The 22,387-nt window shown below is 38.8% G+C and overlaps 1 protein-coding gene and 1 long non-coding RNA gene across 2 annotated transcripts in view; one reads left to right on the top strand and one right to left on the bottom strand.

Annotated features, from left to right (window-relative positions):
• Window positions 1-22,387, bottom strand: part of OXTR (oxytocin receptor) — a 36,965-nt gene that overhangs the window by 5,356 nt on the left and 9,222 nt on the right. The window lies entirely within an intron of this gene.
• Window positions 14,488-22,308, top strand: LOC138158092 (uncharacterized). The gene is made up of 2 exons (XR_011167551.1): window positions 14,488-14,998; window positions 20,474-22,308. It is a non-coding gene; the product is annotated as an uncharacterized lncRNA (long non-coding RNA).

Genomic DNA, 22,387 nt, shown 5'->3' with positions numbered 1-22,387 from the left:
CTGGGAAAATAAACACAAAAATGAAACAATCCCTGCCTTCAAGGAGATCACATTCTATCTATAGAAACAATATGTGTGTGTATACTTATAATTACATACAATGTATGTACAAAGTCACTTTTTCAGAGAAGGGGAGCACTCAACACAACATTTATACTCATAATTATATAGAATATCCAAATTACTTTTTCAAATGAGGACACTCAGTACAACATGCATACTTAAAATTAGGTAGAATATACATACAAAGCTACTCTTTTAAAGCACTCAATACAACATACATCCTTATAATTATGTAGAATATACATACAAAGTTATTCTTTTAAAGCACTCAATACAACATGCATACTTTTAATTACATAGAATATACATACATTCAAAGTTACTCTTTTAAAGCACTCAATACAACACACATCCTTATAATTATGTAGAATATATATACAAAGTTACTCTTTTAAAGGAGGGGAGCACTCAATTGTGGGAGATCAGGAAAGATCTCAAGTAGAAGGTGGCACATCAACTGAGCTTTGGAGGAAGCAAAAGATTCTGCAATGTAGAGGTGAAGAAGTAATGCATTCCAGCCTGGAGTGGGGGTGGATAGGAGGGTGAGACTCTTAACTTCTGAATTTGATAGTAAAGGAAACTAGAGCCCAAAGAAGGAAAGTGACTTCCTTAATGCTTAATTAATTAGGATGAGACCAGTTCTTCAAATTCCCATTGGACAAGCCACTGCACTTGAGCTTCAATGCTTCTCAGACTCAAGATTTTATCAGCATGAGGTGTCCCTCCACTGGCACAGAGCATACCCCAGCTGGACAATTTAGTGAAGAGTCTTCAGCAGTTGCTCTGGTCAAGAAAGCTTCCACTCTGTGGCCAGACTGATGAATTATTGCAACAAGCAATGATTCTGGAGTCATGGCACTTGGATTCAAATTTCTTCTCTGACATTATCTTTTTGGGAAATTCATGAGACTCTTCGCCTGTGTCTCAGTTTTCTCATCTTCAAAATTAAGGGAAATTGGATTAGATTTCCTCCTATGTCCGAGAGAAATATCTGGGTTCATTACTTTGCACTTCAGTTTCCTAATCTGTTAAATAAGAGGTTTCGACCAAATGACTTCTTAAATCCTTTCTAGTTCTAGATCTATGACTGGATGAATACTGTTTTACAGTTAGGGCTACCAGATGAGGCTATTAAATTTGTTGTTCTTGGTTGGTTGGTTTTTCCCCTGGCAACAAGAAGCAAAACCCCATAGGAGCTATGGACACCAACACCTAACTCAGTTACTCTCACATTTAGCGTACAGCCAGCCCTAATCAAGGGAAGCAGAAGAACTGCCTCTCCCAGACTGAGATGAATTCCTAAATTTGTTCAGAGGAGAGGGAGCTCTTGAAATCTGTGTCTGTTGGCCCAAATGTGGCCCTAAAGGGAGATCATCTAGGTAGAAATGTCCGTGTGTTCCCAGAAGAATGTACTTGATTAAATACCTCCATTATTACTGATGCCTTCAGAGTTATTCATAAGCCTTCTCAGCTTCTCAGCTCAGCAAGAGAATTTCCTAAAAGGATTGAGCAGATGTAAAGAGGGCTTTCTTTGGAGAAGGGGAGATGATTATAAGCACAGATATGGTCAAACAAAAAAAATGAATATTGAATGAAAACTCAGTTGGTTTATGCTAAACTGGTTCAATGCATCAGTACCTGTGCAAATGTTCCCTTTCTCAAGAGTTCCCAGCTCTTAGACTGTGTCTTGAAAGTGTAGATGTTAACAAAGAAACTGTTCAGGCCAGCACAAGCAGAAGGAAGTTGCCATCTCTCTCCAACAGTTTCCCTCTCTTCTATCATCCTTCTCTCCAAATCCTACCTATCCATTAAGACCCAATTCACACCTAACCTTCCTTGTGAAGCTTACCCTGACCATCTGAATCCTCACTGGTCTATCTTTTCCTCCACACTCTCAGAGTCATAGATTCTGAGCTGGAAGGGGCTTCAGAAGGAGTCCAACTTATTTTACAAATGAGAAAAGCAAGACCCCGAGAAAGAAGCTAGCTCCAGGTCACACAGCTAGTGGGAATCAGAGACAGGATTTGAGCCCAGATCTTCTGACTTTCAAGTCAATACTCTTTCAACTGAATCATGATTCTCCTGTAGCTCTGAGTGTGTGCCACACTATTGAGTATTTTTTTTTTTTTGCCTTTTGGAGGGCAACTGGGGTTAAGTAACTTGCCCAAGGTTACACGGCTAGTTTGTGTGTGTGTGTGTGTGTGTGCTAAGTGTCTGAGGCCAGAACGGAACTGGGGTCCTCCTTACTCTGGGGTCGGCGCTTTACTCACTGCACCACCACACTATTGAATATTTAATTAAGTGACTTAATAATAATCCCTTATAGAGGATTATAATAAAATTGAGCAATTGTTGTTGTTCGGGGTTTCAGTCATGCCTGACTCTTTGTGACACCATTTGGGGATTTTCTTGGCAAAAATACTGGAATGGGTTGCCATTTCTTTCTTACAGATGATGAACTGAGGCAAACAGCATTAAGTGACTTGCCCAGAGTTACACAACTAGTAAACGTCTGAGGCCAGATCTTAATTCAGGTCTTCCTGACTCCAGGACCAGAGTTCTATCCTCTACACTACCTAGTTGCCCATAATAATCCCTTCTAGAGCATCATAATAAAATTGAGCAATGGTATTGTTCTTTAACATTTGCAAAATGATATTTCTATGAATGTATGTACATACATATGTAAATATCATTTGAACCTCACAATTGTGGTTTGTTCTTCAAACTAGACACTCTCTCAGTTCTAGGGATTTTCACTTTCTAACCTGCAAGTCTGGAACTGCCTCCTTCTTCACCTCCCAAAGTGCAGGTCTTCTATCCCCTCCCTACTCCATTAACTCCAATGGTTCCCTAGTACCTCCAGCATCAAATATAAAATCTTCTGTCTGCTCTTCAAAGCCCTTCCTAACATGCCCCTCCTACCATCAACCTTCCCACACTTCTTACAACTTACACCCATACAACTCTGGATACTGTGGTCTCCAGGCTGTTTTTTTTTTAACAAGAAACTATGCCTTCCATCTCTCAGCATCGCCTCTGGCTGTCCCCCATGCCTGGAATGGTCTTCCTCCTTATCTCCACCTCTTGGTTCCCTGATCCCCCTCAAGTCTAGTGTCTTTCCTTTGCTGATGATCTCCCACTTACCCTTTTCATGCATAGCTTGTTTATACACAGCTGTCTACATACTGTCTCTCCCATCAGACTTGGAGCTCCTTCGGAACAGGGACTGGCCTTTGCCTTTCTTTGCATCCCCAGCTCTAGTATAATGCCTAGCTAAACGGGTGCTCACTAAATGCTTGTTGAGTGACTGACTGATTGACTGAAAGAGCTGGTTCTAGGGTCAGAGGATATGAATTAGAATCTTACCTCTGATGCTTACAAGCTATGTGACCTTGGGCAAAGTCACTTGTTGTTTCTGTAACTCAGAGAGGATTAAACCAGATGACTTCTGAGGCCCCTCTAGAACTCTGAACTCGTTAACCTGATGCTTTTTTTCCAGTCTCAACTATCACAAATATCATCTGTGTAAGAGTTCCAAGGTGAGGAAAGTCTCTCTCCCAGCACAGATCAGCAATGGTTCTGCAACCTTGAGCCTTAGCAAGTTTCCAGAGCTACTGAGAGACTGATAGACTTACCTAGAATTGTACAATTAATAAGTATCAGAGATTAAATGTTAACTCATCTTCCTGCCCATAAGACCAGCTATTTATGTACTGTGCCAGGTTGCCTCTCGTGTTTAATATGTCTAAGGCTTATTTCTACAACTAAGGTACAAGTTTCTTGAGGGCAGACACTGTGTCCTGTGCTTCTCTCTACAGGCCAGGACTTCCTAGCAGGGACTGGACACAGAGCAGATATGCAGTAAATCTTTGTGGGTTAGTTGATTGAGTTAATTCAGAGAGAATGCTGAGTAGAGAAACAACAGAACCCTGAATGTGTAGACATGTCCTATGTCATTCTCCTCACCAATGATCATTAGCAACAGAGGACTCAAGGTCATTCAAGTGGGAAGACATGATACCAAGTAGAGTCAACAACAAAGAGAGACCAGTACCCAAGGTTCCATAATGATGTTGAATCGATGGCAAAGGAAAAACTAGGGCTGAGATCTCCTGACATAGAGGGACCAGAACCTAAGGTTCCATAATAACACTGAATCAATGGCAAAGGCAAAAGACAAAGAACTGAGATCTCCTAACGTAGGTGGGGCTGTAGCATCTTTCAAGGGGTTGTGATTCTGTCTCCAGGACTTTTCACTTAGCAGATAAATACTCCTAAGGACAACAAATCAGGCAAATTTTAAAGATAACACCTTAGTACCAAGTACCATATAGTAGCACATAGAAGGATCCTGAAGGAATTGGATGCAAGATCATACACTTTGAATAGAAAGGCCGATAGGGTCAGAATTTGGGGAAAGCACTGACCAAGGAGAGTGTGGCTATGCGGTGGGCAACCAGTCCTTCAGTTCTCACTGAAGGAGAACACAGATGGAAGAAAAGGACAGAAGAAGTGGGGACCCCTGGTGATCTTGTTTGTTTTGTAATTTTACTCACATCCTGTCCCCCAAAATTAAAACAACATCTTTCCTTTCCATGATTGAAAAAGGGCTCACACAGGAATAATCATGGATAAACCTTATCTTAGACTATAGAACAGAACTGAGTCAAGGATACTCTCTCTTATTCAGTCCTTCTTTGAAGCCTGTCTGTGCCCCTGATCACTGAAGGCCCAAATTAGCCAGGAACAGCTGACTGGCAGCTAGCCATATGCCTCTCTAGGTGTGGCCAACCCCATGGTCACACCCAGTACAGAGACACATGGTCTACTTCATCTGAACAAAAAAGCTCAATTCAAAAATACTTTCCACATTAGCCAGAATAGTGCTTTAGTTTCCTTTTTTCACCTTCTCTGTTCAAAACTCCTTCATGGATCCATATTACTACCAAATGATATCTGAACTGTGATTCACCTAATAGCTAGCGTTTACATTGGTCTTTAAGATTTGTGCAACACTTTACAAATATGATCTTATTTTATCCTCAAAACAATCTTAAAAGGTAGATATTATTACTATCCCCATTTCATATGTGAGAAAACTGAGTTACAGAGAGGTTGAATGATTCACCTAGGGTTACCTAGCTAATACCAGTATGAGGCAGGATTTGAACTCATATTTTCCTTACTCCAGGTCCAGCACTCTCTCCACTCTACCACATAGATGCTTAGGCATTTAAGGCCCTAGAGGATACTACTTTTCATTTCCAGGCTTATCTCACACTATTCATCCTTATATACTCTCTACTCTAGGCAAACAATTACTGAGCATATATTTTCCAATCTCTGTGCCTTTGCTTGCATCATGACTCATGCATAGACTGTCCCAATGCCCACATCTAACCCTACCTATTGATAGAAATCCTCCCTTCAGGACCCATTTCAGATACTACCTGCTCCATAAAACCTTGCCTGCTCTCCTCAGCCAGGAATTAATTTTTTCTCTTTGGACCTTACGTAGCTCTTTGCCCCCCTTTCTGCCCTTATGGCATAAATGTAGAGCTAGAAATGTAGAGCTAGCACATTGATGGAAACCATGTTACAGAGACATTGAGAGGAAATCACTTGCTCAAAGTTAATCATGTGACAGAATGTTGATTTCAACCCAATCTTCTACCTGACAATCCCATGCTTTTGACACTGAACCACACTGCCTTCCCTTAGCTGGTCTATCTCATTTAATAATTACTGCTAACGTCATAATCTTCACCTCTATTTTGTGATCTATGAAAGCAGGAAGCACGTCAAACTCAACTTGTTATTTCTCCATTGTCTAACACGATGAGTGCTTACAAAACTTTTGCTGAATAAAATCAGTAATGACCAGAGAAATGTATATTTAAATAGTTCTTCAATATTACCTCATATTTAGAAAATTGGCAATGAAATTGTTGGCAAAGCTGTGGGAAAGCTGTCATATTAATTCACTGCTCTTGGGGTTATGAACTGGTATAATTTTTTGGGAAAGTAATATGAAATTATACCATGAAAGCTTAAAAAATTGTTTATACCCTTTCTCCTAACAATTCCAGTATCAGGTTTATACCATAAGGAGGATATATGTAGGAAGAAAAGGTCTATTTATATAAAAAATATTCCTAGAAACTCTACTTGTGCTAGCCAAAAGTTGAAAATAAATTATGGGAATGGTGAAACAAACCACAGCATATATAAAGGTAATGGAATATTGCTGCCCTGAAAGGAACAATAAATAAAATTTCCAAAAAAAAATGGGCAGGTTTGCAGGAAGTAATACAGATTAAGGAAAGCAGATTCCAAAGATCAATATACACAGTGATTACAATTATGTAAATGATGATGCTATCTAGTAACACAATCTAGGCTAAGTATATTGGGTGATGTTGGTACTGACTGAATAAAATTAAACCATACAACATTATATTTACTGTCAGACCATCCATCTAGTTAATTTCATCAATTTTTTTCCTTTTGCTAGAAGAAGAGAACTTACTGTATAGGATAATAAAGAGTAACATATTTGGAAATGAAGTAGTAATGGAAAACAAAAGGTACCAATAAAAACTCATTTCTTTAAAATTAAATCCCACCCCCTTCCTTACTTTTGACAAGTGATAAATTACAAGGAGGTGCAACTGAATGTACAGTCATTCTTTTGGGTTATTATAGTTGAAGCAAAATTGATCAATGAATCAGTAAAAACAAGTATTTCCTAAGCTGAACTGAATTAATAGCACTAAGAGATGAGAACAGGCTCTTTCTCTACATCGTGAGTACATTCTAGGAGGCATGAAACTAATTCAGACAAAAATGTGAAAAGCATGGACATGGTTATCTCAAGGGCTTGGGTAACTCCTGTTTTATAGAGCTTTACAATATAAAGAACTTTCCTCAGAAAAATCATTGCAAGACAAGGGGTTTTGAATATTTCTGCCCCCATTTTACAAACTAGAAAACAGTCTGAGAAGTTACTGTAAATTGCTGGTCACACAGCTAGCAGAAGTGAGAACGGGGACTATGTGGTGTCATTTCCATTATCCCATGTTGTCTGAAAGAATGTTTTGAGCAGTGGAGAGAACAGGAGGGAATTGTGTTCTGAGTGTAAGGGATGGAAAATGAAGAAGAAGGGATACCTTGGTATACAAAGAAGACATTAAAAAGTTGACTGGGGACCTCTCTAGACAAATTTCACCTTCCTGTTGAGAAGGACCCAAGAACTCCAAGCTGACCAATGATCAAAGACTGCCCCATAGTGGCTGGTCTAGGATGGATCTCAGAGTCATTGAGTCAGAGGGTTGGAAGGGATCTTGGAGGTCATTTGGTCCAGCCTCTCCAGGATCCAGGGACCACTTTACACCAACACTGGTAGATGATCATCCAGTATGTGCCTGAACACTTTCCCACCTATCCTAAATCTTCTTTGGATAAGGTTGACCCAGGCATTCGCTTTCCTTTCCCTATCAATGCCATAGTCCACCTCTGCCCCAAATGACAGCCTCTTTCCCACACCTCTAAAAACTCTGAAATATTGAATCCTATTCCCAGAGCAATTCCCTGCAGGTGTACCTAATTCACATGATATTCTTATGAGGCGATATAGTAGGAAGAACACTGGAAATGGAATCAGGAAGCTCTGAGTTTAAATCCTACCTCAGATACCTACTGTGTGATTCTAGGCAAGTCACTTCATCTCTCTTGGCCTCTGTTTCCCCACTTATAAAATGGGGATAGCCCCTTCCTCACAGTGTTATTCTGAGTGTCCAGATGAGAGAACACAGGTAAAGAGATTTGCAAACCCTAAAACACTGTTATTACTCTAGCTTTCCCCTTATCATGGGTCCAAAATCCTAAGCAAAACAAGCTATAGCTATTTCCCCTTCCTTCCAGATATCCCCATTTACTATTCCTGCCCCACAAGAATACACCTCCCACTCACTGCAACCTGCAACCGTCTAACTTCCTGACATGATCACTGATAGAAATTTGATAGAAGAGGGAAGAAGGGGCTTTGGGTGGCAATGCATTGAAAAGCTGGGTGACTTATTCCATGGTCACATAGTTAGTATGTGTCAGAGGTAGGATATGAACCCACGTCTTCCTCATTTCAAGAGTGGCACAATACCCACAATACCTCTCTCCCTTTCTTTCTTTCTTTTCTTTTTTGAGACTTGGTCTCACTGTCTTAACCAGCTTGGAAGCTATAGCCCCACTGCGGCACAGAACTCCTGAACTGAAGTGATCCACCAGCCTTAACTCCCCAGTAGAAGAGATTATAGGTCTGTGCCATCATACCCAATGCCTCTCTTTTCTAAACTCTGGATTTGGAGTCAGGCAGAGCTGGATTCAAAACCTGCCTCAGCCAAATACTAGTCACATGACTCTGGGCAAGTCATTTAACATTTCATCACCCAAGCAATTCCCTGTTTTGGGAATTGGAAACCATAAGCAGTGATGGATTTGGAATTAGAGAACCCATATTCAGATCCCATCCTTTCACTTACTTACAAGATGCCTAACCTTAGGCAAGTCAGTTAACCTTTATGGGCTTCAATTTCCTCATCTGTAAAATGAAAGGATAATCTCCAAGGTCCCTGCAATTCTATGATCTACCAAGTCCCAGACTGTGGTCTGCATTGACAAAGGGAATTCCCACACCAGAAGTTCTCCCACCCAGAAAAAAATCCTACCTTGACCAGGAGAGCAAATATGTAACAAAAGATGGGCATTTGTGATAGAAAGCAATTTGGCATCATTGCAAGAGTAATGCAATTTCCCAACTATGACCCAACCCACTCTCCTCCTACTAGCAATAAACAAGCTGAGATGAGGACTTGGAGTCCTATTTAGCCTACATAATGGACAAAAAAGCCAGGAAGCAAAGAGAGAATTGGTAATTTTTGACTATGATAGAACTTTGAAAGCAACAGCGTTGGGAGCAGTGCCTGAATCCCCTACCCAACTACTATGACAATGATCATCTTGGAGATGGTAAGTGGGACAGCACTTAGGAAGTGTGTTTTATTGCATGAATACTTTTGCTTACCTCCAAAGGGAAGAAATAACTGGCAGCATCTACACATTGTGATCTATATCCTAAAACTTCTGGATTTAGAGTACCTGTGAACTGACTAGGAGTGACCTGGATCTCAGGTGAACTACAGGTACAAAACTGTGCAACAGTTTAAATGAATTTCCAATGTTATTCCTTTTGTTGATTCTATCCCTAATGGTAAAACTAAGCATCATGGATGCCTTCCCAAGTGCCCTGTGCAGTAAGTCCCTTTTTCTATGTTCATATGATTAAGAAAAAGAGAGACAGACAGCCATTCTCAGAAGGATGGGGACTCAGAGCTATTCTAATTCTGATTCACTAACCACCCCACAGAAACTACTGCAAAGGGCACAACAATCCTTTGACAGTGAGAATGAGAAAAGCATTCATTCATTCCCTGAGAATTCTAGCAAGCTTATCATTTCCGCCAGTGCTCCCCCTGGTGTTGAATGGAATACACAACCTACAGGTTTAGTCTGGAACATAACAGAAGTTTATTCTTACTGTAAATAGTAGCTAGCAGCACAAAAGGGTGTGTAATATATTTTAAATGATCTGTACACAAAATAGAAGCAATATCAGGTAGCTGGTAAAAATGCTAATGCATACTGCAGTCCCATAAGAAGTTTGAGCTAAAGCTTGTGATAAATGCAAATAATAATAAAAATGGGGGAGGAAATTATTTAGCTCACTTGAGTACAAGAGGAAGATCAAGAAAGTAACATCCCTTGGGGCAGCCAGGTAGCACAGTGAGTAAGATCACAGGCTCCAGTGTCAGGATGACCTGGAGATCAGATCCCGGGCTCAGACACTCAGCACCACACCCAGAAATAACTGGCCATGTAACCTTGAGCAAGTTACTTAACCCCCGTTGCTTTAAAAAAAAAAAAAAAAAGGCAACACACAAAAAGAGACAGCACTCCTCAATTTCCATCTTGCTTCTGTTTTGTTCACCATAGAGATCAAACTTCAAAATGAAAAGGAACAAAGGATAATACTTAACATGGAACCAAAATATAGCATCAATAAGGTAATGGTAAGAGAACACACTTGGATGTTTTTCAACAAAGTCAAATATGTCACCTGGGCCAGAAAAATTACATCCATAAGTACAGAAAGAACTCTAAGGTGTGATTGCTGAGTGCTCATTGGTGACCAGATACTAACAAGTGTTGCAATTTTCACAAAAGGAAATAAGGTAGATTCAACCATAGGTTAATGAATTTGTTGTCAAATCTTGGCAAATTCTAGGATGTATTATTTTAAAAGATGATTTATGAGCACTTAGAGAAGGTACAAGTGACCACTAAGAGCTGTCATGCCAGACAAACTTTATTTACTATTTTGATTGAGTTACTACAAAAATGCAGCAAGAGAATGCTCTGGTCATATTTATGGATGACACAAAGCCAGGAAGAAAACTAATAGATAAAAGGACTGGGATCCCAAAAAAAATCTCAACAAAGGAGTATAAAAAGATAAACTTTAAAAAGGAATAAATGTAAAATACCTGCATTTGAATTTTTAAATTGTCAAAGTGTAACACAAGGGAAATTACAGCTTGGAAGCTATACATGTATGTATGAATGAATGAGATGGACAACTGAACCAAAAAAGCATTTGTTAAGCATTTACTATGTACCAGGCATTTTTGTGCTCAGCACTAGAAATAGTAATGCCAAAAGCAAGACAGTCTTTCCCCTCAAAAAACTTATATTCTCACAGGGGAAGATAACACATGGAGAAAGTAATATTTTGGTCAAGATAGTCACAGGGATGGTCAGTGGAGAGAAGGCAATAGATGCATTCCTTCCAAGAATGATCCTGGTTACTTAGGGGAGAAGGATAGAGGAGTTTCAGTAGGCTCCAATGTCAATGTATCAGCAACATGGCATGGCAGCCAAAATCTAAAATATAGCATTGTTCCAATGATTGGTGGTTTTAGCATTATTAGAAGGAATGCTCCCAAGAGATGAGCTCATAGACCTTTTGAGAATTTGAGTAAGCGGTTTTTTCCTTATGTTGAGCCTAAATTTATCATTTTATAGCTTTCACCTATGGATCAATGAAGTACTCTTCTGAACAAACACACACACACACACAAACACACACATGTTCTCTTGCACTTTGCATGCATTTTTTATTTATTTATCTAGGTACGCGTTGTTCCTTTGCTCCATCCCCTCCCAGCCCTCAGCAGAATGTAAGTTCCTTGGGGATCAAGATAATTTAGTCTTTGTCTTTGTACACAAAGTACCTAGCACTGTGCCTAGCACAAAATAAGCTTGTTGATTTAATGACTGTGTGATCTTCATTTGTGGGTTTTCTTTCCACTAAACGTATCTAACCCCTTCATAGATAATTTACTGAGTCTTTCTGACCCTTGTTCCTCCAAAAGTTTTCCTGGGTGATCTCATTTGTTGATGATCCTCTCTGAACTTTGTTAGACTAATCCTGGGACAAAAGACAGGTGGCACACCACTACAGCCATATTCAAGCACTTCCTCCCCACCATGGTGAGGCATCAGAATAGGACTTGGATGATGGAAATTTTTTCTGGCTTTCATGAAATAGAAGTATAAATGGGTAGAGTGAGACAAGTGAGAGTCTACTAACAGGAATATTTTGCTTATAAATCATTCCTTTAATCCAGAGTTCTGGAATTTTACTAAGCATTGATGTCAAGCACTAACCAGCCTAAAGTTTTAAATATTCTGTTCTAATCAGGTTACAGTTAGAATATTATATCTAGGTCTGAGTGCCATATTCTGTAAGGGACATTGACAAACTGAAATGCTTTCAGGGAAAGGCTGCCATGATGATAAAGGGAGTGACTGAGACTATCATTTGAATGAACTGGACATAGTTAGTCTAGAGAACAGAAGACAAAGAAGAACATCAAGGGGAGTCATAGGTCTAAGATATTCATAGCATCATAGGTGTAGGAAACTCAGAGGCTATAGTGGTACCTCTTCAATGTACAAATGGGAAAACTCTTGAGGAAGGTTAAGTAACTGACCCAAGGCCACACCAATAGACAGAATTTGAACTATGTTTCTGACCATGAGGCCACTGCCCTTTCCAGTATAATACACTGGGTTTTCCTGGTCCTGAAGAACATAAATAGGATCCATGGGAGGATATTACAGACATACAGAATATAGGTTTAGCATAAGTAAAAAATCTCTTACGCAAATAATGTTCCAATGGATCCATGATTTTGTAAATATGAGCATTCACTCCAACATATTGTGGACCACAACTCATCTATACCTGCCCATCCTGTGTGACTCTTGTCTTTGTCTTTCTATAAGTTTGCCATAGGGGTCTACTAGAAGGGAAGAGGTCTTGCCACAGTTATTTTTGCATTGTAAGGATAACAGTGGAGCATATGGACTATCAGTTGGTTATTCCTAACTCTCATCATGTGGTCTTTTTATTGTACATCTCTTCAATGACATGAATTACATCACTTTTTCATACTTCTTTGTTTGTAATGTGTCACAATTGGCAGACACCCACTATTGACTCCCATTTTCCAGTGACCTTTAAAATATATTGAATATCAACTCTTTGGAGACTATACTGTTCCATGACTCACCACCTGAAAACATTTCTAGAAGATTGTTGGTATTTAAATGATGAACCTTTCCATTTTTTTAACAGACTCCAAAAAACTTGGAGTCATTAAAATAACCTATAACCTTTCAATTTCTCAAAGGCGATCCAGTCTCCTCCTCCTGTACAATTCAGGACCCAACTTCTAGTACACTTATGGCTGTCCAACATTATATATAAAAATATGTATGTCTGTATATATGTATTTATATATATATACACACATATGCATATGTGTGTACATATATGATATATTCATATATTGATTGCTAGATATAGACACGAGTCTATATAGATCAATAGAGATAGATACAGGGGTGGGGGGGACAGGGACAGAGAGAAGGAAAGGGAGAAAGACATTTGTCCACTCAATTATATATCATTATCTGGAGAAGAGGTATTCCTCATCCATATTTTCCTGTGTGGATAGTTATGTCAAAACCTTTTGGATGATTATTGATGTCATTTGGGGGGATTTCTCTTATAAATATTTTATATAGATGAGAAAAGTCTATACATGTATCAGTAATATTCTCTAAGTAACTATTTTTTGCTAATAATAATGTACAAGATTTTATTTTATGTTCCTTTCAAATACCTTGAGAATCAATCCAATACCTTCATGTCCTGAAAATTGTCATATCCCATTTATACCTCTGTATACTTGACATATTGATATGTTATTTTTCCCACTATCTCTGTTTTCTTTCAGTGTCATTTCCATTTTCTTTAGAAGCATAGGAAGGATTGAGATATTACAGCATACATCTGATAGCTGTTTGTTATTTTAAAAAATCATGGCAAATTTTTTTCCATCTTTAATTTGTGGTACTTTTTCCACTTTCAAACTTATATGCCCTTGGAGTGATGTTATTTAGTTGGGTATTTCTCCAAGCTTTCTTTCAACTGGCTTTCCCTCCAAGACTTCATTTTGTTTCATGGGGGACGGTGCTCATAATTTTCTTGGATTTCCAAGATTTTACATAAGAGTTTATATTCTAAACTGGTGTTGCCCATAATTGTTATCTCTGTCCTATTCTCAAGTAGGTCAATTGATTGCTGACTGAGGCAGTTTTTAAGTTCTTTTGTTCTTCTTACTATGACAATTGACTTTCACTGGTTAGATTCATGTGTAAAATAATTATAATCAGTGTCAATGTCATTTCCTCCATCCATTTCCTATTTTGGGCCTCAATAAGGTAATGTTGGAGTAGTTATAATTGTACATCATTCTCTCATTTTCATTCTTTCTTTTAGCTTTATATGAAGCTTGATCTTTGATCTACCTAGCTAGTAATCTATATAGAAAATAAAGCTGATTCAAGAATGATCCTCACATCAGAAATAAGTCATTTGCTTTTTATTCACATATAATCTATATTTTGGTGATGTCTTGTAGTGTCTGCCACATCTAGCACCTTTAAATTATTTTTTTCAGAAAACATCTTCCTGATGCATCTGTAAAATCTCCAACTGTTTGGTTTCTTTCATTCCCTACTCCTGCTTCCTGTTTTCCAACAATTTTTTTAGTCTGTACCTATTTTCACCTTTATATTGAACTCACAAAGTATCAAAGTATATTTTGATTTCATTTGGAGGGTCTAAATCAGGTTCATTGTAGAATTCCTCCACATCTTTAGTCATCTTCTGCAACAGATGTTGGCACATAGACTGAAAATATTTTCATAATGATATTTTTACAAATACTTATTATGAACACTGCAATACAAGATAGTCAAATGTCCCATGAAATGTTTCTTTGAACACAGGATGAAATAAACTCCACCAATATTTTTACTTGCCTCTACAAGGAGAAATGGAGAGCCATCATTCTATTTATTTGGAACTTGCTTTAGTCTTTTGGTTTTGCTTACAGGTAAGTGAGGATTTATATGATTTGGTTCCTCCAAAAGTAGATAGTCAAAAAATTGTGATGCTTAGAATTCTTTGCCCTCTTTTCCTTCCCTCTGCTTGCCACTGCAGAAGTGGAAGAGGACCAAATAGAATCAAAGGACATCTTGTATTTTTCTTTTTCTCCATTGGTTTCCATGACCAAAATAAAAAAACCCAGCCTAAATAAGTGACCTGTCTACTGGTGATGATCATCTCAATGTTTAACTAGGCTGGTCTTTGGAAAGCAGATACAGTCAGTTGCCAGGTCTGAAGAGGAAGTCTTCCCAGAGAACAGAGCTTGAACTCAAGTGGCCTGACTTTCAAGGACCCAAGGTAACCTCCATGCTACAGTGAAGCATAAGGAGAGATTGTTTCATTCTTTGTATTTAAAGCCCCTGCATGAAGCACAGTACCTGACAGAAACTGGGTACTGAATAAATGCTTGTTTATTGATTGATTCATTGACTGACTAGCTCTTTAACAATTAAAACTGTCCCAAACATGAGCTTCCTCCATTCCTTATAAGTAGACACTTTTAAACAAAGGATGAGTAACCAGTTATCACTGATGCTGCTGACCAAATTCATGAACTGGGTCAAATTAGATGACCTTGGATGCCTCTTTCAATTCTAAAATTTTTATAAACCCTGTCAATGCTATTTCTGTAATATCTCTCTCATTGATCCTTTCCTACTAACACTATTATTGTTCACAAACTCATTATCTGTTCTTTGAACTTAAGCAATCACTTCCTTTCCAGTTTCCCCATTTCAAATCTCTCTCCCCTCTAATCTATCCTATACACTGAGGATTCAGTAATATTCATAATTCTTAGCTCTGACTTTGTCAATACATTACTAAAAAAAATTATTCACTTCACTTGCCCCCTGATGGCATTCAAGGCATGCCAAGCTATCTTTCCAGCTTTATCTTGCCCTGTGTGAACTGTATGTTCTAGCCAAACTAGAATCCTTACTATCCTCAGACATATTCTGTAATTTCCTACCTCCAAAATTTTGTTGTCCTCCTGATTTCCCTGTGGCAAACCTCCCCATGTTGTAAGAAATAACTTCAATGTCTACATTACTAGATCATAAGCTCTTTGAGAGATGACAGGACTCTAACTAGTATTCTAGAATTGTAGATATGAGTCAGAAGGAACTTTAGAGGCCATCTGGCTCAATCTTTTTATTTTACAGATGAGGAAACTGAGGGCTAGAAAAGTTAAGTGACTTACTGAGGATCACACAGGTAGTGTCAGAAGTAGGATTTCATATCTTCTGAATCTAGAACCAGTGCCCTTTTCATTGTACCATACTGTCTCTTAGCATAGGGTAAATGGGACTTTGCCCAAGTCCAACACCTAGAAGGGGATGGGGCTTACATCCTCTCCTTGACACTAATGGTCTTATACCTCACTTCACAGTCCTTGGCTGGTCTTTGCTATAGTTAGGTACAGTGACCACTCAAGAACCCCAACATCATGGGACTCTTCTCCTGGCCTGACAACCCCAACCCAGGGAGGTGGCTGCCAGACCTCTTCCTTTCCCAATGCAATTGCCCCATCAGCCTGTGCTCTACACTGCTCCCATTACCTCTCCCCCCCCCAACTACTTTTGTTCCTGGTGAAAGCATTCGTGGCTACAAAGGGACTGTGCCTTACCAGACAGAGTGCTTTGTACATAGTAGATACTTAGTAAACATTTCTAAGATTGAATTCATTAACAGAACTTTTCTTGGCCTTAGCTATCCAAAATTTCAACTTCCACCCATGTACCCTTTCTCCTCAGCCTATGTAAAAAGGAAAAACAAACCAAAAAAGCCTGAACCTGGAAAATATGCAAGACATCCCCATCTAATAAATTCCTCCCCTCTCCCCTTTCTTGTTTCCATTTCTTAAATTGCACTTTTAGAAGAAAAAAAATAAAACAAACAAGGTCACTGCAGGGCACTAGTCCAAAATTAAAACATTAGCTAGGAACTTAATGTAATTTATAATTGCTGATTCAACAAAGAAGCCTGATCATTAACTATATATCTAATTGCAACTTCAAGACAAAGTAATTAAGCTTTTGATTTCTAGTGGAAAAGCAAATGAAAAACAAGTCGGATTTTCCTCACCACTACCATGGACACCTCCTTGGTGAAAGTCGGGGGCGCTGGGAGCTTTTATAACTTGACCTTCTGTAGCAGCAAGCACCCCAAGTGTCCTCAGGGTTTGCAGCTACCACAGGTTCTTGGATCTGCTTTGTTAAAGGAAAGCAACTCAAAATGGGTTAACAAGCTTACTTTAATCAGTCAGACATATATCGTTTACCTTGTTCAGGAGAAAAGGTCAGCACCCTGAACCTCAAAGTATACAGGCATAATTATCAAGACAGAAACATCAAGTAGACAGATTTCCAAACTGTCCAACCATTACATCCATACCCAGTCAACATCTGGGTTTCCACATTCTGGGTTTTTCAAAGCCGGGGGACTCTCAACAACGGCTTCCCAGAATTCAGATCAAATCACAGAACACTTCTCAAAGTGAGTCCCAAAAACAAAGCTACACATCAGGGCTTATATAGCCTTCTCCTGGCTCAGAGAATGTAACAACCTTATTGACTCACTGGCCAATCAAGAAGTATCTACTGAAAAACAAGCCTCCCCCACCCCAGGCTTCAGGTGCACATTAGCCTAGGGGCAGGGAAGATCTTTAAAATTTACATTCTTATTACACCTTCCCTGCCATTATGGCTTCATACTGATCCCCAGAACATCCCCTGTGGGGAGATATATCCTCCCCACAAGGACCAGGCTGTTATTCTAATGGATTCTTTTGGAAAGGGTATTAAAGGTAATCTGGTTCTGAATACCCCTAGTCTCAGGAAAGCCATCCACAGCAATAATAATCCATGCTTACATATTATTTCAAGGTTCACAAAGCACATTACATATATTCTCTCATTTGATCCTCATAATAACCCTGTGAGGTACATATTATTTTTTTTCCCATTTCACAGATGTGGAACCTAAGACTCTGAGAAATTAAATGACTTGTCCAGAGACAGAGAGTTTGAAAATATCTAAGGAGGGATGTAAATCCAGGTCTTCCTGCCTCAAAATCAAAATCTATGTGCTTTGATCTTTTTTCTAACAATCTTCTAAGAATTCTTTATTATATAATTTTATTATTATTATAAATATTATTGCTATATTTATAATATATTATATATTTTTATTATTTCATATATTTGTAATATTATTATATTTAAATGTGTGCTATGGAGAAGATCCCAAAAAGACTTGTATGAACTGATGCAAATTGAAGTGAACAGAACCAGGCAAACACGGTACATAGTATCAGCAACATTGTGGGATGATCCACTATACATGACTCAGCTCTTCTCAGCAACACAATGATCCAAGACAAGCACAAAGGACTCATAAAGGAAAATGCTATCCACATCCAGATAAGGGACTGATGGGCTCTGAATATACATCTAAGCCCATTTTTTCACTTACTTTATTCTTTCTTGTGTTCTTTTTCCTTTTTATCTATTTCTTCTTTCAGAACTATGACTAATATGAAAATGATTTTTACATGATCATACATGTATAAACTAAATCAAACTGCCTACCATTTTCAGAAGAAAGACAGGAAGGAAAGGAGGGGGAAAAATCTGGAACTCAAAATCTTGTGAAAATGAATGCTAAAAATGTGCTTGACATGTAACTGAGGGGAAAATAATATAAAAAATAAATAATAAACCTCATTACACACACATACACATGCACACAATGCTTCTTTGATGACACTGCTGACCGATGGACTTCTAGCCTTCATTCATAATCTTACAGTGACAGGGAACTCACTATTGGCCAGAGCTGGACTGCTTTGATGGTTCTTTATGTTGAATCTCAAGTTGTAACTTCTCAGCAATTATTGCAGTTTCACTCTCTCTCTCTCTCTGTTACTACACTCATGACTTTGACCAAAACATGGATAGTACTAGCCCAAGAAGAGTAACAAAACTCTTCTTTCCTTACTCCTTCCTTCTTCAAAATCAACAATAATAAACATTTGTTAAGCACTTACTATATATGCCAGGCACTGTGCTAAATGACAGGAATACATAGAAAGGCAAAAAAAAAAAAAAAAACTTCTTCCCTCAAGGAGTCACTCTCAGTGGGAAAGGACTCTTTCACCCACTGACTCCCTCCCATGTCACCCTTTCCAGCAGTGGCTGTACTTCCCCTCAAATCCCCAATTCACTGTTCCTAGTAGTGGAGTTAGAGTATTATTTGCTCCCCTTTACCAATTCCAGGATCTTATGCTGACGCCATCACTCAGGAACTTCTCCTTTAAGGCTCATTCACTGCATATTGATCACTCAGTCAAGATTCTGGTAACTATTGTATGCCAAATTTCAGGACACACTCCTTTCTTCCTCAATGAGTTCAGTGCTTGACTCACAGTCTTTCTCTCCTTCTCAACTTCTGCCCTCATATTAGGAGGCTTCAATACTGATATTCCTTTAAAGACCCTAACCTCCCAATTCTTCAATTTACTCATTTTCCATGACCTACTCCCCAAAATTGTTATACCTTTGATCTTGCCAACATCCACAAGCAATCCATGTTCATGAACTCTGAAATTCCTTAATCTTATCATAAACTTGTATCATTCCACTTATCCCTGTGCCTTACAAGCTCTAACCCTATTATTCATCCTCACCATAACCTCCAATCCCTCCAGCCCTTAGTTTTTTTTCATACCATTATTCTTGTACTGGCTACATATTGTCCTCCCTTCCCCATCTTAATCCTTTGGTGAACCAATTCAATTCTTCATTATCTTCTTGTCTCAAGTCCCTCATCCACTTTTCCTATCACCAATTTTGCTCTGCCAAGACTCAGCCTTGGATTGCTACACACACACACACACACACACACACACACACACACACCATCTTTATGTGTGCATCACCACCCTCACCACATCCACTACCACCAACACCACCATCATCACCATCACCACCACCACCATAATCATCATCATCATCATCGTCATCTTAGCAAAAAATTATGAAGGTAAAGTGCACAGAAGAGAGAACAGAAGGAGACACAAACATGACAGTGATGTTTTGTTGTTATTTTGTCCAAATAATAGTCTTTGTAAAAAAAAGTTGCAAAGTTTTTATATGATCTTTTATATGATTTTATAATCTTATATTTTATTTGAATATTTGTTTTTGTTTGTAGTGACTAAGTTTAGAATTTTTAAAACATAAACTATATATTTAAAAGTATTTTTTTTATTTTTAAGATACATTTTAGAAATGAAGAAAGGGCAGAAAAGGAAGGAAAGGGGACAACTAGGTGGCACAGTGAATAGAGCACTGGCCCTGGGGTCAGGAGGACCTGAGTTCAAATCCAGCCTCAGACACTTAACACTCACTAGTCATGTGGCCTTGGGCAAGTCACTTAACCCCAATTGCCCTGCCCTCCCCCCTCCAAAAAGAAAAAAGAAAAGAAGGGGAAAATATATATGCATATATATGGAGAAGGCAAGAAAGGAAAAAAGGAGATGAAGGGAAATTGACCCCCTGATCCTCTGTCACAAGCACATATTTAGATCATATACCCTTTCCCCCTTTTCACCATCCTTCTTCCCTCTCAGATTCTTCTTTCCATCCTCACCTCACTTTTTCCCTCTCTGGTATGTGCCTTTCTAAATATATACCTTATCTGTCTGATGCCAACTACCCAGGAGAAAAATTCTAAGGTTAAATTAATGACCCTATCGTCTTTGTTAACTAGGAGCATCTGTGAAGACTCAAAGAAAGACATCTTCCCAACAACTCCAATTCTCTAGCCACCATCCACCCCCAAAAAAACATGCCTGGAAAAGAGTTGGCCAGACTACAATCAATCCTATCAAACCTCCTGGGAAAAGCATGACCAAGTCACAATATAGAAGGACCCCAAGTGCTTCATGTTCTGGCTTTCATGCAGTAGAAAACACTGACTCATTCTCCAGTGGAGGCACACAAAGTAGAAAAATGCAGAAGGGGAAGGAGCAGGAAAGAGAGAGGAGTCTTATCTTCCCGCTCAAAGATAGTCTTACTTTACTCTAAAGTGAGCTAAGAAATCTGCTTAAAGATTATCATATTTGAGCTTCACAATAGCCAAGTGAAGCAAGTATTTTTGTCTATGGTGACATAGTATAGTAAGTAACAAAAGTAGGAAAGAGACATTTGCCATAGGGGCAAAAAAAAATGCAGAACAGAGATCATCAGCTTCACCTCTTAACCTCCACTATTGCTCAGTAGCTACTTAAAAGCTGTGAAAGCTTTAAGGTACTTTGTATGAACTTGGAGCACAACCAGTCAGCCAAAGCAACTCAGAGTCTACTGAAGGATACCATTTGGGAAAAAAAAGTTTGACAGCTACTTAAGGGGTCCTTCTTGTGCCAAGGACTGGGCCAGGGATATGTGCCTAACCTACAAAATCGCTGAAAATGATGTTGATCATCCCCAGACATGCTGACCCTATAATAATGCTCCTCTTATAAAAGAAAGTACAACAGATAATACAGCTTCAGCAGATGGCAAAAGCCACTCATCCAAGAAGCAGCAATCAGCAACTGCAGAGACAGAAAGGAAGAGTTGGAGGTACAGAGGAACATCAACAAGGCAAAGACAACTGCTCAAAGTCGGGGCTATGAGGAGTGTGTCAACACATCCTCAGAAGTATGCAAAGTCCAGAGCATTTCCTCTCCCAACAGTATGGGAAATCATATTCCTTTGTATATATGGGCAGCACAGAAAGATCCCATGATTTGCTTTCTCTTGTTATTTTCTATGCTGTCATCCTACATAACTAAATGATTTGCTATTTGATTTTTGGTTCCTGCCTAAATGACTGCAAAGGAGTGCACTAAATGGAGGCTTGAGCTGTCTTTGCAAAATCATGGTTATCTAAAACAACTCACACTTAGCTTGGCTTAGAACAAAGGGTTCCAGGATATTGTGAGACTCACTGGAAACTAAGAATTCTGGAGAAAGAGATGCAGAGCTGGTAACCTTTGACCTAATTCCTATTGTCCCAGCCAAAGTCCCTGCCCCCTTTACAGCCAGTGATCTTTGCTTTACAATCCACTAGTAGCTACAAAGGTCCTTGTACCTTTATATTGCTATTAGTCCCTGTGAAGGAAATTATGATTTTTCATAACAATAGATATATGTGAAATGAATATACTAATAAATTAGATTTTTCAGAATTGCCTTTTCTAGCTTGTGAGTCAAAAACTGACAGTGCAGCTTGAAATGATCAATCAGACCTTGACAATGCTCACAATCACTGCATTCTTGTGCCTGCATACCTTCAGTGAAGCAAATCGAAGACTGTAGAAGCTGTTCCCATCACAGACTCTGGTCTTGCACTCCACTAAGCAATGACCCCCAAGGATTTGATCAATATTGCTCATACAGGACTCCAAGATTGTCGTCCTGTCTTCTATTTGTGGCCTTGTCATGGGAAATCCCACTGTGATTTATGTATATGATATCTGTCTTTACTTCAGCAAGGTGGAATTCTGATCAGGAGAATTTCAATGTGCAAATCTGTTCTTCATAATAAAACTAATTAAACAGCTACCTGATTACTGGCATTTTATCTCTGGCCTGCTATTTCATCATCCTCAGCTTAGAGACTGACTCAATAAAATCCTGT

Source organism: Petaurus breviceps, unplaced genomic scaffold, assembly GCF_028583685.1.
Source record: "Petaurus breviceps papuanus isolate PSGF00001 unplaced genomic scaffold, PetGlider_PUasm1.0 174, whole genome shotgun sequence".
Lineage (NCBI taxonomy): Eukaryota > Metazoa > Chordata > Mammalia > Diprotodontia > Petauridae > Petaurus > Petaurus breviceps.
This window is presented reverse-complemented; position numbering and strand designations above follow the sequence as displayed.